Raw genomic sequence first — 14,672 nt, forward strand, 5'->3', positions numbered from 1 at the left:
GAATGACCCCAAATTGTCACCTGAACGTGAGGAAACCTAAGTCCTTGGGGACTTTGTGTCCCACAACCGATGGGGAGGGATGTAGGCTCTTCCTATCGAAGACTAAAGACCACAGAATCCAACTGAATCCGCATCATGGTGGAAAGGTCGGAGTTGCTGGGAGTCAGACAGGCCTTGGCTGGGATCTCGCTCCGCTGCTTACACAAGCCTTACACAAGCCCTGGATGCTAAGCCTCAGTTTGCCTATTTGCAAAACACAGACACAAGCTCTCACGGTAATGAGCACTCAATAAGTTTAAGTCTCTAAAGAAGAAAAGCTGAATTATATGTAAACCTAATGCCAGTCCATATATTTACCCAAATGTGCAATCAAACTGTAAAAAAGATCCACAAGTTTTAGGGAAGTCATTTGGCCCAAGCTGGAGAGAGTTTGACATGGGATTTATGGCAGAGGTTGACTCAAATGATCCTCAATAAATTCTGACCCTTAAAATTGCAGCGAGTCAAAAACTCAGTGCAAGGTTGGCAAATAGGTGCCAACTCTGACTGACAGTAGCTGGCTATATTGCAAAGGATTGTGAGGATACAATGTCGGCCTGAATGCAGGGTTTGGCAGAATTTCCTACCCCTGCCTAGTTCAATCTCAGTTTTGCAGATATGGAACAGAGCTAGGGTGACCAAGTGTCCAGTCTTCCAGAGACTATTACAGTGAAGGTCCCATGTCCTAGGAAACCATTGGCTGGCAAACTGGGATGGTTGGTCGTCCTGAGGTCCAGAGATGAATCAATTGCCCAAGGTCAGGGAGGGAGTTTTTAGCGAAGTCAAACCTGTAGGCTGGTGGTTTTAACAAACACACTTTCTGAATAGCAAACCTACAATCAACTGTCTCCAAGGGCATTCTTTCCCAGTCCATATGAAACCTGTGTGAATATATGAGTGTGCACAAATAGAAAGGGTATAGATACGGATGTCAGCAAACACTACCATTGGGCCTCCATCTATCTCAGAATCTTCCCTCAGGTCTCTCTCTCTCTTTTTTAAGATTTTATTTTTTTGAGAGAGAGAGAGAGTGAGAGAGAGCATGAGAGGGGAGAGGGTCAGAGGGAGAAGCAGACTCCCCGCTGAGCTGGGAGCCTGATGCCGGCTGGATCCCAGGACCCTGGCATCATGACCTGAGCCGAAGGCAGTTGCTTAACCAACTGAGCCACCCAGGCGCCGCTCCCCGCCGCCCAGGTCTCTTTCAATTGCAAGTGACAGAAACCCAATTCAAGCAAACTTAAAGGTAGAAAGGGGTCTGTTTTATTGTAAGTAAATAAATGAAACAGAAGGAGGGATAGTCTCCTTTTCTTTTCCATTTCTCCATTTCTTCTCACTGCTTAACTTTCTCAAGCTTTCTTCATTGGCAGCCATTTCCTGGCAAAGGATGGGAGCAGCCACTTCTACATCTCTAAGTCATAAAATTTCTGGGAAGGACTTTGATTGGCCCAGTCTGGATCACATACTCTTCCCTCTATCAAATCACCATGTCCAGGCTGATATGATGACATGGGCCAGCTTATGTCACATGCTCTCCCACCAGGGGTTGGGGGGCCTGGGATAGGCAGCCTCAGATAGAACCTGATGGATTGAAAGAGGGGAAGAGCAGTTTCTCCAAAAGGGGGGAATGAGAGTGCATTGTGGGCCCATTGAGCAGTTTCTATCAGCTACATCTGGCAAAGGATACCATCTTTATTTTGTTGCCTAAGGGTTCTGATGAAACTGGAGAGGGAAACTCCAAATCAGCACAGGCAAAGCGCAGGCAAAACCAGCCTTAAAACATCTGCAACTTATGTTGAGAGGTGGGTGAGGCAGCATTCACCCCAAGGCACCAAGGCAGAACTAAGTCCCTCACAAGGAACAGAAACTTTCATCCATCTGCTGTGTCTACTTTAAGTCTTCCCCAGTCCAGCCAAGACCTTTGGACACTAGGACAATGCAGCCATTGTCTAAATGAGAGGAGAACGATGTGGCCTTCAGACAGTCAACAGGACCATCTGAAGGCCACTGGCCAGGGGAGCAGAGTTCCTGATGTTCGCCTCCATGGTAGGAAGAGAGTATATCCCATGTCACACCATTTGGCACCACCATATTCTGTTTAGATAGGCATTAGTATAAAATTTTCCATTTCTGTCTTTAAAGAATGATCCACACGGCAGCACTCTTACTCCAGCGGGTCCGGGTAGGGTTCATGGACCTGCAGCCGATCTTGGCGGAGGGGTGGGAGTACAGAGCAGGGCAGAGCACATGAATTGTCAGCCTCATGGGGGTGGGGAATGATGTCCTGAGGGAAAGGGATGAGAAAGCCTGCCAGGCAAATCCAGAACAGCAGCACCACAGACAGCCTTTGGCAACTCCAGGCCACAGGATAACCCACTGGGCATTGTCTGGCGTCCAACCAGCCAGGACGACTGGGAAACCGGCCGCAGGCTGGAGGAGGCCATCTCCTCGGCTGACCTCTGTATGCCTTTTTTGTTGTTGTTGTGAAAGTTTTTTCACTTACTTCAAAAATGAGATGAAAAGAAATTAATAAAGGAAAAGTTCACCCTTGTCAGGTGTATTTAACCCTGTGTTTCTGTCTGGCTGGGTATGGATTGGTCCAGGCACCACCCTATGGAGGGGTTTGCAAAGAGCCAGCTCTAGCAGGGTCGGTCCATAGATGGAAGCCTGTGGGTATCTGTTCTTTGCCTAGAAACACCCTTCCCACTCCAAAAACCTGGCCAATTCTCTCTGAAGCCCTGCCATTTGGAGCCTTCCTTTCCTAAGTATTCAGCCAGCCCAGGGCCTCTTCTTTCTTATCTTCCTGGGTGGGCAGCTGCTCCTATAGGACTCCCTGACTGATCTTGAATGGGTGGGCAGAGAATGCACAGTAACACTGAGCAGGGGATGAGAACTCTCAATTGTTCGGCTCAACTGTGAAGCTGTGAGTTGGGTGCTTTTATGTCCCTTATCTCAGTTAATTCAGAGAACCACTTTCTAAGACAAGTTTTCTTGTCCTAATCGGACAGATGAGGAAATAGAGACTCTGAAACAACAAATAAGTGAACATAGGACGGTGACAAGACCTTGACTCATTAGAGATAACAAAATGGCATTGGGATAGATCATCTTCATTCACTCTTCACCATAACCCTGCATTTTGGTATGATTGACCCTATTCTACAGATGAAGGAACTGAGGCTCGGAAGGGCTGGCAATCCCAGGGCTCTGCTCTTAACTGTTCCACCCTAAGACATCCGCTGGTAGAGCTGCCAAAAGTGCTGCTCGTCTCTCTAGCTGAACTGCAAACTGTTGGACAGTTGCAACTGGGGTCATTCCTCCTGGAGCACCCGACCATGCTCCCAAAGGGTCCCCAACGGGCTGAATGAAGGGATCCTATTGTGGGCCTTGTGGCAGGATGTGTTTCTTGACCTTGACGGTTGTGCATTCCTGTCCCCTGAGACCAGCTGTTTGTCCTTCCTTGGCTTGGAAGGTCAAGGCCTAGACATCCTGCCTCCTTAAGTCTGGCAGAAAGGATGGCTTTATCCAGGTCTGGTGTCAGCCGCTCCCCACACCTGCCTCTCCTCATAGAGAGGGTGAGGTCTTCCCAGGCCCCTGAGCCTCTAGTGTGTTTTTTTTTTCTAAGGAAACAGTTTCCCTCCAGTTACTGAGGAAATATTGTGCCATCTTGAAGCTGAAATAGGATCTGGAGCCGCAAATGAGACTTGATGGTGGTGGGAGAGAAGGGAAATTAATGGCTGGCACAGCTCCTAAAGCCCCAGCTCTACCTAGCTTCTAGTTTGGGGATGGAGATGGGCCTAAGTCCAGAATGAGGGTGTCATCTGCCAAATTAAGCTGTTTCCTGGGCCCTAAAGAATTCTTTTTTGAGATATAATTTATCTACACCATAAAATTCACCCCTAGGCCCTTAAGAATTTCCCCTCCCAGGAGGTTCTCCCCCTTCTTAGCTCCCCTACCACCCTCCCCCACCAGTTCAGCCATCCCAGAGGGAGAGGAAAACCGAGAGGAGCAAGTTTCCCTAGAATAGCATTTCTTCAGTGTTGGGATCAATAAACCCGTTTGCTTAAAAGGAACCAGATGATTTCATCCTTGTAATTACAAGTTTGACGTTTGCAAATCTTGCCCAGGCTCCAAATGAGCCTCTTTGTCATGGGAGGCGGAGGGGTTTTGTCTGGATGCCTGGGGATGGTGACCGAGCCTTGAATCTGGGAAGAGGGCCAGACTGGGGTCAGGAGGCCTGGCTGACCAGTCTTCGAGGGTTATTTGGGATTGCTCCTCTTCTCCTCCCCTGCTCTCCAAGTTTCTGGCTGGTGATGGGAAACAGACGAGTCTAGGGGACTAGAGAATGGCAGTGGTGAGCTCTAACTGCACTGCCCCTCCCCCCAAACCCCTCCCCCAAGCCTCTGATTTGCCTATGGCAGGAAGTCTAGGGCCCTCAGCCCAGCATTCATGACTTCCTTTCCATTCCAATCCCATCTCCCATCATTATCCCCATTGGCATGCTGCAATCCAGCCATTCCGACCTGATTACCTTCCCACATGCCTCAGAGCCTTTGCTCTTACTGTACCTTCAGTCTAGCATGACTTCCTCCCCTTTCTCTGCTGTGAAAACTCACACTTTTTCTTTAAACACAAGTTCAGGAGCCTTTGATTGTCCTCCATAGACTGACTACCCCACTGGGTCCCTCACTCTATCATTTGGGTCCATACGATGCGTCGATGCATTGGGGTCAGCCCATGTAGGACATGGCAGCACCCTGTGAGGATTTGGCTCCCACTAATTTATGTTCATTTTACTACTGTGCAGCCTTCATATGAGTGTCTCTCACCCCACACTTGCATTTTTTAAATTTATTTAAAACTTGCACATATTTCTGTAGAAAATTTAGGAAATACAGGAAGAGAGTCTCACCACCTCAGAACAATCATTGCTACATTTAAGTATATGTTCTTTAGCCTCTCTCCATCTACATTTCTTCACATAGTTATGATGTTCTATAGGAACAGTTTTGAATGCTCTGTTATCACCTAACATTATGGCATAAATATTTTCTCATGTAATCCTATAAAACTCCTAATGACATCCTGGCTGATCTCCTATTATTGGGCATTTATTCAGGTTGTTTCCTATTATTTGCTGTTTTAAAATAGGCTTCTGTGAACATCATGGTGCTTACTGGTTTTTCTTAAAAGATTTGGATAGTGTTTTTAGGGTCAATTTCCAGAAGTAGAACCACTGTGTCAAAAGGTATGGGAATTTTAAGGTTCCTGGTATCTGCTGCCAAATTTCTCTTTGGCACTGACTCTTCTTTCTTCTTGAGTCTTAAAAACCCTTCCTCCCCCCATTTCTCTTCTCAATGTCTCAGACACAGGAAATGCCAACCAACAATAAACCAAGACCTGCAGATAAAGATCAATGGATCAATAAAGGAGGTTGAATAATTCAACATTCACTTCTGGCTCATTATCGACTCTTGAATCCAAATGCATCCTCTCTTACCTTCTCTCCTTTTGTCTCCGTGCTGATGATGCCTCGACACCATGTCCTGTTCTTGGATTCTTCCCCAAATTTTCCAAGCTCTAAACCATCCTAGCAGGCAGGGTTTCCCATCATGCTGTAATATCGTCTTGCAAATAGGCAGACAGAATCACTAGCCCATAGCCTCCTCACCAGTCCTCCTTCCCTCTAGGAACACAAGAGGGACAAATAAAACAGACAATAATTCTCTTCTTCTAGATGATAATTCTGAGTGAATGGGCAATGAATTTGGCTTCAGACTGTTCTAGTCCTGGTTAACTTCCTCAGTGTAGCTTGTTTTTTTCCCCCTTTCTCAGCCAGGCAAATTCATACTCTTTCATTAAATGTGGGGTCTGGGACGCCAGGGTGGCTCAGTGGGTTAAGTGTCTGCCTTTGGCTCAGGTCATGATCCCAGGGTCCTGGGACTGAGCCCCGCATTGGGCTCTCTGCTCCGCGGGGAGCCTGCTTCCTTCTCCCTCTGCCCCTCCCCCCACCCCTCTCATGCTCTCTCTCTAATAAATAAATAATCTTCAAAAAAACCCCAACAAAACATGGGGTCAGAGGCCTCTGAGAACTGTGCTGGGAGAATGACTGCCCCACACCAATGCCTGACCTGGAGACTGGACCTAACCTCCTCAAAGGCACCGTTGATAGCTTCCCCAGCCCACCTGATGCTAGGGAAGCTTGCTCCTCCTGCCCCAGGGGAGCTCCCAGGAAGCCTTGCAGCTTAGGTAGTGTTGGTGATTGAGATGGACACAGAGATGAGCCACCTAGATCCCTCTTCAGTGAAGGACTGAGCAGCTGGGATTGCTCTCAGCCCTTTCTGGGATTCCCTGAGCTACAGAGAGCTACCTGCAAGTCATTCTTTCTTTCTGGGCAGCTTATATTCAGTGATGGGGGAGGGGTGTGTAAAGGCCCAGCAGAGCAATGCTGATGGGTCATATTAGCTCTAGGGCTCCCTAGAGTCACCTGAAACTGTTGCTGGGCTGCAGTATAGCTTGACTTCTTCCTCTACCCAATTCTGCTTTTTTCCTCTCCCAGCAACATGTTTTGATCCCAAGGGCACTCCTTTTTTTTTTTAATTTTTAAAAAATATTTTATTTATTTATTTGACAGAGAGAGTGAGAGCACATGCCAGGAGACAGAGGGAGAGGGAGAAGCAGGTTCCTCGCTGAGCAGGGAGCCCGACATGAGACTCGATCCCAGGACCCTGGGATCATGACCTGAGCCGAAGGCAGCCGCTTAACCGACTGAGCCACTCAGGCACCCCCCAAGAGCACTCTTTAATAAACATCTTGCAGGGCGCCTGGGTGGCTCAGATGGTTAAGCGTCTGCCTTCGGCTCAGGTCATGATCCCGGGGTCCTGGGATCCAGTCCCGCATCGGGCTCCCTGCTAGGCGGGGAGCCTGCTTCTCCCTCTGCCTCTGCCTCTCTCTCTCTCTCTGACTCTCATGAATAAATAAACATTTTAAAAAAATAAAAATAAAAAAATAAACATCTTGCAAGCAAAACTTTCTAGAGCACTTGACCTGTAACAGTGCCAACTAGTTATTCCCAAGAGAGCTTCACCCAGTGCCATCTCCCTTAGTATGCTTGGGTCTGACCTGACTTAGAGAGTCTGGCCAATGAGGCGCTGTGGGGAGGTCACTTTATAAATGTGTTTTACGGTCTTGTTAAGTTTTATTTATTTATTTAAAGATTTTATTTTTTAAAAAGATTTTTTTTTTAATATTTTATTTATTTATTTGAGACAGAGAGAATGAGATACAGAGAGCATGAGAGGGAGGAGGGTCAGAGGGAGAAGCAGACTCCCTGCCGAGTAGGGAGCCCGATGCGGGACTCGATGCTGGGACTCCAGGATCATGACCTGAGCCGAAGGCAGTCGCTTAACCAACTGAGCCACCCAGGCACCCTAAAAAAGATTTTATTTATTTATTGAGAGAGAGAGCGAGAGCACGAGCGGGGGGGAGGGGTAGAGGGAGAAGCAGACTCCCCATTGAACAGGGAGCCCGATGCGGGGCTTGATCCCAGGACCCTGGGATCATGACCTAAGCCGAAGGCAGATGCTTAACCAACTGAGACACCCAGGCTCCCTAAAGATTTTATCTTTAAGCAATCTCTACACCCAATGTGGGGCTCAAACTTATAACTCTGAGATCAAGAGTCACATATTCCACTGACTAAGCCACCCAAGCGCCCCTGTTAAATTTTATTTTTAAAAGCCTTTAAAATTTTGTTTTGGAAGAGACATGAGCCATTTGGGGACAACAGTGGTTGTCTGGTATGAGTTGAGATGCCTCACTTGTAAAATATGGACACTATATAACATTTGCTTTAGTAAAAGTAAATTTCCAAACACTCTCATTGGACTTTCCCAAACTTCTTCAAAGTAACGAGAGAAGAAATTACTGTCCTATTTTGCAGCTCAGAAAATCGGGACTCAGAGTAAGTGACTATCTCATTTAGGAGCGTACAGCACAGAGAGAGATCCCAGAAGAGCAGAGGTGTCCCGAAGTTGAAAAAATTCAGTCTCTTTATTCTTTGTTAGAGTAACCTGATGTCAGAGAGCTTTCATGACTTGTCTAAGATCCCAGAGCTGGTTACTTAGTTTTTTAATCTGTAAATTGAGGACAAAGTCATCTACTTGTATCTGTCAGGACTGTTTTGGGGACAGAAACCCAATTAAAATTGCCTTACACGGGGGTGCCTGGGTGGCGCAGTTGGTTAAGCATCCGACTCTTGGTTTTGGCTCAGGTTGTGATCTCCGCGTTGTGGGACTGAGCCCCACGTCAGGTTCCTCACTTAGCATGAAGTCTGCTTGGGTTTTTCTCTCCCTTTCCCTCTGTCCCTCCCCTCTAAAATAAATAAATAAATATTTTTAAAAATGGGCTCACACAAAAAAGGGAATGTATTAGCTCATTTAGCTGATAACTCTAGGTGTATAAGTGACTTCAGGCATGGCTGGATCCACGTGTTCAAGCACTGGCACAGGAATCTGTCTATGTCTCTGTCTCTCTCGGTCTCTTGGTTCTGTTTTTCTGTTTTAGTTTTATTCACATGCTGACTTACCCTCCAATGGTGAGAACTGCTCTTTCCTGATATTCCCACAAAAATCCTGGGTTGACTTTAATAGGCTTTAATAGTTTGGGTTACCTGCTCATCCCTGAACTGTGGACATTGAATTGCTGTCGAGAGGGTAATACTGCAAGAATGGATGTACTGGGCAGGCAAAAACACCAGACGGTACCTGGGTTAGTGCCTGGCACAAGGTTACAAGCTCTGAAAGAATGGTGGCTATGACAATCTTAAAGGTCCCTTCTGGCTCTGAAATTCTAGGATGTTTACAACTCTATGCTTTGATACAAATCCAACTATAAATGTTGGCAGTCAAGGGAAGCCTGGGATAACAGTTTGAGTTCATACAAGGTCTAGTTAAAATACCATAAAATGAGCTGAGAAGGGCCCTGAAAAGGAACACATGCTCTCCTACAGCAGAGGGTAGCTGCCTGTGGCTTGCCTCCTTTTGTAGCTGAGCCAGGCGAGAGGCAATGACAGAATGACAGGTGTGACCCCGGAAGGGATTCCCTGAGGCCCTGGGGGCTGCTATGTCCATAGCTCTCTCAAAGGATCTTGCTTCTTTTAGCATTGAATGACTTGGCTGGACCAGCTCTGGGAGCTGAAGGCAGCCCAGGATGGGCTGGCGGGAGTGCATTGGGCTGCAAAGACTGCCCAATGTGGCTGCTTTGGTTAGGTGGTGACCAAGCAATCCCCCAGTCAGAGGCATGTGTGGTGTAAGGGTTGTGTGTAGGTGGCAAGCCCAGAGGAGGCAGGGCTGGAGCTCCGGTCCCAGCCAGGCTCTCATTCACATGGTAAACCAGGTAAGTGATGCCCCCTGGAGGTTAGTGCTGCAATAGCTCGTCTGTCTGCCCTACCTGGACACTGTGGGAGGGAGGCCTGTGCCGCCTGGGACAATGGGTTCCTGGCTGTTTCCCGGCTTCTCACATTAGATTCCCACTACCAAGAGCTGTTTGGGTATCCTCCTTCTTTGAGAAAATTATTCTTTTCCCAGATGTGCTGAGTATTGTAGGTGGATTGGTCGCCTGGAAGCTAGGCAGTTAGGATTTCTCCTGGCAGGGAGGATCAGAGAGGCCAACTGAATGTCTGAGGTCACACAGCAGAGGAACAGTTGTATTAAAACTGAAGATCCCTGCCCATCAGTGGCCTTTCCTAGCACAGCAGAGTTCCATGTTTCGGGAGTAGCAAACTGACGGTGGTGTTCTGGCAGATGCTGAGAGGCCCAGCAACAGAGCCAGAGTTTTAGAGTCTTGGGCCCGGGGTCTCTGAAAGGACCTGGAAGCCACAGTCCTTCCTCCAGGCCAGAAGAGCTGCTCCTTAGTTAAGAGACATAAATCCGCCACAGGTGTCTCCACCAGCTTTTAATGAATTTTTCTGCCACTGATGCTAATTTCCGGAACGGCTTTTCTTCCACCTTCAGGTTCCCCCTCAAAAGGGTTCTTGCTCCTTAACAGTAGATCCATAATGCAGTGGCTCCTTGGTGAGGTCACTGGCATGCTATTCCACCAGCACCTGTGGCTAAAAGCTGGGAATGGATAAGTCCTGGACCACAGCTGGAGGAGACTGGGGCTGGAGTAGGGTCCCACTGGGATTGTTCCCAGATGCACAGATGAGGAGAAGCAGGCCCAGAGAGGCAGGGGCTTGCCTGAGGACACACACAGAACAGGCCCAGATAAGAATATTCATCCGAAAATAGGTATGCTGAACTCTGCTCTGTGAGACCATCTGATCTTGAGTTCTTTCAGGCTTCAAATGGGTCTTCCTCTCCTTCCCATTTGCCCCACAGACCAATGGGCCCAAACCCAGCTCCTTGTGGCCATGAAGTTATCATTGTGATTTTAGAGAGTAGGAGGCCAGAGTCCTGTCCTGACCAGCTTTCCATGGTGGAGAGGAGAGAAGGGTCTTCCCCAGCAACACTGGGCCCTACCTATGTCCCCACCCTGGACAGGACATCCCCTTGGGGTTTTTCCTGGATCTGGTGGGTAGGGGCTGGGGTCCCCCAGGCCCTAGGAGGGGGTGATGAGTTCCCAGGCTGGGCTGGGTGGGAGAGCTCTCAGCCAGAGTGCCCCCAGGAGCCCTCCGGTGGGGGAGAGGGGGAGTGGTCAGAGCTGGCCTCCTGCTTTTGTCTAAAGCTCCTTGGAACAACAGGACATCTAGGAGTCTCTCTCAACTTCTACCTCCCCTTCCCTCATCTGTCACCAAGTCCTGTCCATCTGCTTTATGAACTTTCTCGCTGTCTTCTATGAAGGACTCATTGTCTAGTTCTGCATTGCCCTCCCCTGGTTCCTCCAATTCTACTCTCCTCCTTTGGTTGCTCTAGATTCTGTAATCTCAAAGATCCTTCTGGAAGGTGAATCTGACCAGAACATTTCCCTCCCATGGCTCCCCAGTGCCTCAGGGTAGAGTCCATGCCCTCTCCCAAGCTTACAAACCTGGTGCCCCAGCTCTGGGCCCGTTTCCCCTCTTAGCCCTCCCGTATGGGCCACACTGACACAGAGCTGCTGGGATGGAACAGGCTAATTCCTATCTCCAAGCCTTTGCTCCTGCTGTGCCCTCTAGCTGACACAGCTTCCCCCCCCCCCCCCCGCCTCCATACCCTCCACTCTTTTCTACTGGTCCTTTCAGATGCTCCTCCAGAAGACTTCTCTGACTCACCACGTCACCCAAGTTACGTCAGCATCTCCACTGTGCTCCCACAGCCTTTCCCGCTGACCCTTTCTGTCATCCACCCAAGGTCTCAGTGGCCAGGCAATTGGGATGAGAAACAGATCCCTGCCTACTGCCACCGTCTGAGTACCCAGGTACTTCTCTTTCGCAGCCTGAACAGCCTCAGCACTGCCCTGGCTCTCTGTCCATTTGCCTGTCTGCGTGTGTGTCCACCTGCTTCTGTTTCTTCCCTCCACGCCCTTGACTTTCTGGGTGGATTTTTTCCCTGTCTCTTTTATCTGGCTCTGTTCTTCCTCATGCTTTAATATACTTGCACCTCATTTCATGAAGGACTCAAGGTGGCGTCTTTGTCACTTGCGTCCCTTCCTCACTCAGTCCCCATACGCCAGTTTCTCACAGGTGCTTTCTCTCTCCACACAGTTAATGCATTTGGTATATGGAAAGGGGAGTTCTGACTCCTTTAGAAAAGTGATGTCCTCTCCCTCACAGGAAGTGGGGCCCTTCAGGGCCCACAGCAGGTCGCCAGCCCCTCCCTACCAAGGCCAGATGTGAGAGGGCTGGGGGCAGAGGGCACAGAGAAAAGGCCACTCTGTACCCGATGCCACTGCATCCAGCACTGGTCAGGAGCCTCAGCACCTTTAACCCAGGCCCCTGTGGCACTGATGGGGCAGTCCCACAGAAGAATTGTGAAACTTTCTCCTGAACCCTCCCCCACCGCATCTTCCCTTCTAGAAACTTGAGCCTCATCTAGGGTGTCTTGGGCATAGGCTTCCCTTGTCCCTCACTACAGGGCTCCAGTGTGTCCAGCTTGGGCTGGGAAGGGGCCAGTTGGGGAAGGTGAAGCCTTGAAGTGGTGGCACCTGACCCTACTGCTCCTCTTCCAGCCCCTCTCCTTCACCTGATGCCTCCCTGGACCTCAGAGCTTCCATAAGCTTGGGATCCCGGCCAAGCCCCTGGAGCATCCCCCCAGGCAGCCTGTGGGCTCTTGGAAGGCAGGATTGATCCCTTTTGGGTCTCCTAGAGTCCACAGGTGGCTAGTCACGGCACGGGACCCTGGGGAGGAAGTCCATGACTCATCCATCGGTGATGAGCGCCTGTGGCCCTGTGCTGTCCACCCAAACTCCTGCCCACCTCCCGGCCACGGGGGCACTAGCCAGCATGGGCTTCCACGGCCACCAGCAGGGAAGTGCTCTGGGCGCGGCCAGCCCAAGCGGGACCCTGGAGAGCCTGAAGCCAGGAGAACCACGAGACCGCAAGGGCCTTGGGCAGAGCCCACCCCTGCCCCGAACGCCTGCGTCGCCTGCCGGAGACCGGGGCCGCTCCGTCCCACCGCGCCGCCTGCCGCCCGCCGACTGCTGGCTGGCGCAATGGGCACGGGCCGTCAGGGGCGCAGGAGTCCTCCCCGGGAGGGAGGCCCCGTTCCGCTGCCCGCCCCTGCCTCCCATCCCCCCCCCCCCCCCCGCCCCCCTCCCCCCCCCCTCCACCCCCCCCCCCCGTACTCACGCCCCCACGGCGGCGACTTTCAGCTCCTGGCGCCCTCGCGTCCGCCCGGGCTCTGGCCCCGCGCCAGGCGACTGGATCCATCACCGCCGCTAGCGGGAGGCGGGACGGCGGGTCCCCCGGGGCTCCCAGGCCGCCGGCGCTGTCTGCCCGGGCCCGGAGAGCGGCGGCGGCGGCGGCGCTGCGGGGGCTGCGGTCAGCGCGGGCACCGCGGACGCGCCGCGTCTCCCGCACTAATTGGCCCTCCCTCCGCCGCCCTCGCCGTATTTGCTGCTTCGCGGGGCGGGGGCGGGCGGGGTGTCGGAGGGGAGGAACGGGCGCCGCTCCGGAGCCGGGCGCTGGCGGGAGCCGCGTGTGCGCGCTGTTCTACGTTGGCTTTGCGTCCGTGCGCCTTCGTCCTCGCGGCGGCCCCGGCACGCCGCGTCAACCCAGGGAAAAGCCTCTCAAGTGCCCTGGGGCCTTCTCCAAGATCTGAGAACTGCTCCCCGCGGGATGGGGCCTGGCAGGGACTTTAGGAACAACTCTGGGTGGCCGTCGGAGACTCGGGTGCAGCTGGGAAGCCGAGGTGGGCGCAAGCCAGTAGGTAGCCTTCCCCGCCCAGTGGTGGGGGCGGGGGGCAGCAGCGCACAACAAGAGGGGAGTCTTCCTGAGAGGACAGGGTGGGTGTGGGGCAGGGGCTGTGGGGGCAGGGGGCCAGCCCACCATCCTGGCTGACCACGGGAATTCCTCCAGGCTCCAATTCCGAGAGAAGGTCCTAGGTATCCCTGGGAGTCCTTTATGAGCCTGGCATCTGGGGCAGCCTGGCTGAGCCGACTGAACCCTAGTCCCTCCTCAGCCGCACACCCTCCGATCTGGGAGATAACAGCCTCTGGGCAAGTGGCTCTTTGGAGAAGGTTCCTTCCCCAGACATGTGAGAGAGCCTGAGGAGGGAACTGAGGGACCCTCAGAAGCAGGCCTGGACCAACCTGCAGTCAGACCTCTGGACCTCCAGGTCAGGGTATCCTGTCCGCACTCAAGCCCAGCTAGTCCCTGTGGGGCTCTGCACAGGTTGTCCAGGACCACCCTCCAGGCGGCTGAGCTCCTAGCTCTGACTCAGGGTCCCACTGATTGGTTGTTTGGTTGACTGTCCCCTGGTTAGAGGTGGGCAGGGATGTTCTGCTGCCTATGCCTCCCCTGAGAGGAGAGCTGCCACACCTCCTCTGGGGACCATCCTCCCTCAGGGATTGCTCCAAGTCTGGATGGAAGTGGCAGGGTGAGTCAGACAGGCCTGTGTCAAATTCCCACTCTGCCACTACTAGGTCATGACCTGGAGCAAGGCCTTTTATGTCTTGTGTCTGTTTCCTTATCTGTAATACAGATAATAAAATCCATGACACGGTTGTTGTGAAGATAAATATTTGCTTGAAAGGGGTTTTGTCCTCCTCTTCCAACCGTCCCTTTGCTTTTGGGGCTTAGATACTGGGGCATGGAAGATTGGGGGCCTCTGCCCCCCCCCCCCTCTGCAGCTTCTAGTTGTCTCAGGGACTCAGGAAGCCCTAGGAATAGAGACTAGCAACATGGTAGTTTGGGGCATAAAACTGTGGGACGCTACACTATTGTTTATAATAGCATTATTCACAATAGCCAGAAGGTGGAGACAAACCAAAGGTCCATCAACAGATAAATGGATAAACAAAATATGGTGTGTATTATTTATTTATTATTTATTCAGTCTTAAAAAGGTATGAAATTCTGATCCATGCTACAACATGGATGCATTCTGAAGACAGTATGCTAAGCAAAATAAGCCAGACACAGAAGGACAAATACTGTATGATTGCACTTCTATGACGTACCTGGGATAGTCAAATTCACAGGATAGAAAGTAGAATAGTGA

The 14,672-nt window shown here is 51.1% G+C and overlaps 1 long non-coding RNA gene across 1 annotated transcript; it reads right to left on the bottom strand.

Moving 5' to 3' along the window:
- Positions 1-1,176: 1,176 nt before the first annotated feature.
- Positions 1,177-13,276, bottom strand: LOC118023697. The gene is made up of 4 exons (XR_004682875.1): positions 12,800-13,276; positions 9,487-10,274; positions 5,537-5,722; positions 1,177-4,374 (listed from the first exon to the last, which is right to left on the bottom strand). It is a non-coding gene; the product is annotated as an uncharacterized LOC118023697 (long non-coding RNA).
- Positions 13,277-14,672: the final 1,396 nt, after the last annotated feature.

Source organism: Mirounga leonina, unplaced genomic scaffold, assembly GCF_011800145.1.
Source record: "Mirounga leonina isolate KUSES-001 unplaced genomic scaffold, KU_Mleo_1.0 Mir_180, whole genome shotgun sequence".
NCBI classification, from domain to species: domain Eukaryota; kingdom Metazoa; phylum Chordata; class Mammalia; order Carnivora; family Phocidae; genus Mirounga; species Mirounga leonina.